At 37.4% G+C, this 4137-nt stretch overlaps 1 pseudogene; it reads left to right on the plus strand.

The window, feature by feature from the left end:
- The first annotated feature begins 962 nt into the window (after positions 1-962).
- Positions 963-1691, plus strand: LOC148736454 (beta-2 adrenergic receptor-like; annotated as a pseudogene).
- The last annotated feature ends 2446 nt before the right edge of the window (positions 1692-4137 follow it).

The raw sequence follows: 4137 nt of genomic DNA on the forward strand, positions 1-4137 counted from the left end.
GTGACATTTGGTTTGGTGTGACTGAGTTAGATAGGCGTAAAGTTCACATCAGAACTTGAAATTTGAACTCAAAACTTAAACTTGAAATCAGAACTTGAGCAGAGAAGTTAAAGCCCAAAGAAACTTGAATGTTTAAACGACCACTAAAATGTTTGTGCAAAGATTTGATTGTTAAGTTGGTCAGTTGTAGTCGTGATCAGAGTTACAAATTCGTCGCTGATATTCGTTTTCACACGTTCATCAAGAAACTTCACTTTAGTTCTGCCCAGGTAACTAGACATAGCTACACTAAATATAAAATATAATTCATTCTGTTCCTCCGTTAGAAAATTGTCGGACTGACATCAATTGCAAACGGCACGGAAGGCGTTAACCTTCGTTTTTCAGCACGTTACACCGCCCTATAACTGTGTGCGTTACATAGCATCGTTTAAAAAGCCAATATGTTTGCTTTGAATTAACAGTTTTCCTATTTGTTACTGAGACTGTCTACAACTGTAAGACTTAAAGTCTCGTCAGTTGAAGAGAAAAATACCTACAAAGGGTTTAAAACACACGTTAGTTGAAGGGAAACATACCTACAAAGGGTTTAAAACACACCAAGGATTCTATCAAGTCACACTGGCGGCAAACTAAAAGACATCACATATCTTCATCACGAGTTCATGATATTCCTTTATCCTATTATGAGTTATGTTTGTCAAATTCAATATTTTTTTAATTCTAAAGTAAGATTTTCTTCTTTTTCGTTTACCTGCTAAATGCAAATACATTTCCAGTGTGTATTGTTCGCTGTTCCAGTATTCCGCTGCTGTAAAAATCAAAGATGGCAGCTATAATTTTCACTACGATAATGATGACAACGGACGACTTTATTCATTTCGTTCTGATAAGCCTAAAATTTTCAATTTAACCTGGAAAAATGAGCCACAAGACGTCAAAAGAAAATATTTGTTACCAACATGGATTTCAACCCATGGAACATATTTTGGAGTTTGGTTTTTGGACTCTTGCCGGTACTGATCGTTTTGGGAAATTTATTCATCATCGGGGCATTCCACAAACGGTGACGTCGCAAACGCACCTACTTTCTACTAATCAGTTTGGCTGCTGCTGATTTATTGGTCGGATTGTTAGCAATTCTACAGTTCATAAGAATGACAAGCAACACGGAAAGTTCACACTCGCAGTGGCTCGTGTCGACTTCGTTTGACGTTTTTACTGGTTTAACGTCCATATACACACTTGCTGTTATTTCCTTGGAGAGAATGTTTGCCATCGTATGGCCTTTTCGTCATAGAACTCTGACAGTTCTTAATTACATGTGTGCTATTGCCATACCGTGGATTGTTGCAGCAATATTTCTTTCTTTCATGATTCTTAGTTCTAAAGGGTTCATGAAAACTCCAAGTTACGATATTCTTCTCTTCTTCTTCCAGACCACACCATTACTAACTATTTGTGTCGCATATTTTAGTATTTGGATCAAACGGAAATCCACCAAGGGAGCCCGAAGTCACAGAACTGCAAGAGAATCAAAATTAGCCAACACTTTGCACTGTCAAGGGACTCAGAGACGTATTATTGAGCGTCCCCGGCAACTAGCTATTCCTTTGAACAGATGTCGCAGAATTGCGTTGCTAAATTGCAGATTTTACTCAGCGGAAGAAGGGGAATTTGACTTCCCGTGATTTTGTGAACAAGATAAAAAATAACGTGTTCTAATTTAATTGTTTAATCACAAGCAGTTTAAAATCAAAGAAGTTTTCCTATTGGAAGGAATTCCCCGAGCTCGAAAATGCTGGAGTAACCTTTCCTCCCTGATAAAATGATCACAAACTTAATATGTAGTTCCAAAGGAAGTGGCCTCAGCTGAAATAATTTGGAGAGTTTTGAACTTCTCAGATGTTGCTGTTTTCGTTTTTTGCAGCTAGTGATTATGTCTCTCCTCTAAAGTAACTTGTGGTAAAGTAGAAAAAAAGGAACTGGTGGGAACTTGTTGTAGATATATTCGAATCCAAGATATATGGCAAATATGACTATAATAATTGAGCGTAGTACGGTTTGTTTACTTTCTGCGAAAAAGTTTTTGGCAGAAAACCAACTGTACCTGACCGTAAAACTTTTAATAGCTACAATTTTGGAATCTTGGATTACTTTTATAAATGTAAGTTCGCTTTGAATGTAGTGTCTTACCTAGTTTTATATCCATTTATATTGTAACTAGGAATTATGTTTCCAGAATAAGTAAATGCCAGCGAATAAAGCAGTGCATTAGTAGCCGATACATTTAAAAATATTTTCGCTATCAAATTGATCGAGTGATTTGTTAATTGAATTCCCTTTAATTGCTGCGCTTCGGCTAAATAAAAATTGCTTTGGTAATACAGTAATGTATTGTTAGTGACTAGAAGTAAACTTGTCGTTATTGTTGACTTAATGGTTATTTGTATTCAAATTGTCATTTACGTTCTATTTTATAATTTTGGCGTTCCTTCTTTCCTTCCTTTATTTTGGTTTTGGTTTGTCTTTTGCAATGTTAGCTTTGGTAACTAGTTATTTTTTTTAAAGAGCGGGTACAATTGTTTTTGTCTTTTGCAAAGTCAGCTTTGGTAACTAGTTATTCTTTTAAAGAGCGGGTAGAACTAGTTTAGAATGCACCAACTATTCGCAGTAGCTGCCAGGGTGTATCTCGGTATGAGAGCACAAACTGACTGTATCTGGCTGTTAGACCTTTTAATGCTTTATTCATATAACATGGTTTACTTTTTAAGACAAAAATTGAGATTACATTTTAAAAATATTATATCTTCCAGTTTTATATCCATTTGTATTATGAATCGAACAGGCGATGATCACAGAAACAGTTTTTAAATTTTTACGATTATTTGATTCACTGATCTATTGATTCAGTTCGAAATTTTCTTTTTCCTTGTAGTGTAGCGTTATTTACGTCCTCCACAGGCTTTCCCAAGAAAAAGCTGTTTCGTCCCCAGTCGCTCGCGATTGAATATTTTTTTTGGGGGGGAGGGGTTGGGGCGAAGGGAGCGATGAGAAGGAAAGAGAGAGGAAAGGGGAAAGCCGCTTCGCTTTCTCTCTCCATCCCATCACTCCTTTCGCCTTTTCTTAATAATTTACTAGAATATCCCCAAAATAATCGCGAGCGAGCGACTGGGGACGAGGCAGTAGCGTTATAGTTGTATTCAAGTTAATCTAGAAATACTGTAATATGTCAGTGATGAGCAAATGAACTTGTCGTTGAAGTATGCAGTGCTTGATTGGTGCTTTTCGATGGTGTTTGAATTTATAGATTATCCAAACTGCCTAGTACGTTTTAGACTGTCACTCCGGCATTGTTTATCGTTTTGTTCAATGTTAGTTTTGGTGGATAGCTATTTTTTAGTTTGGCAATTTTAAAGAAATTGCAGTTGCCGAGGCTGGGAATGCGTTTGAATAACTTGAACTACTTGCAGAATAAGACATCACGTCTCGAGTATCGCATTCGGCGCACGTATAGAAACTGTAAAAATAAAATAACAGTGCTTTAAGAATCTTGAAATATATTTCGCTCATCGAGCCTAATGATTAAAAAAGAACCTCGTGTAAGATGTATTAAAAATGTTTGTATGTTTCCAGACGTCATGTAAAAACATGGGGTAACTTATTTTACGTGGTCTTGCGTCACTATCGCGCGGGGGACGCTGAAACTTTACAATGCCTTCCAAAGAGAAACACAACAGTAAAACGCAGAAACTCGAGATGAACGTTACCGGGTCTTGCTCCAACGACGCCATGCAGAGGCAAATATCTGAGGGTGTTCGGATAGACAAAATACCAGAAGGTTCATTGATGAACTCTGAGAGCGAATGGAATTGTTTCAACGTCCCCCGCGCGATAGTGACGCAAGATCACGTAAAATAAGTTACCCCTTTATTGTTTTAAACGAGGGCCCGTATCACAGAAGACGACACAAAAACAACACACCGGCCACGTTGTCACTACATACACTAAAAAACTTTAATCCCAGCATGCTTTGCTAAGTGACGCAAGACGTGTCGCGCCACTGTGTAACGCAAAACACTATATTTCTCCTTTCCTTCAGATGAGAAGAATCGCACAATCAAAGGAACGTTGGGA

The sequence above is a fragment of the Stylophora pistillata genome, chromosome 3 (assembly GCF_964205215.1).
Source record: "Stylophora pistillata chromosome 3, jaStyPist1.2, whole genome shotgun sequence".
NCBI lineage: Eukaryota > Metazoa > Cnidaria > Anthozoa > Scleractinia > Pocilloporidae > Stylophora > Stylophora pistillata.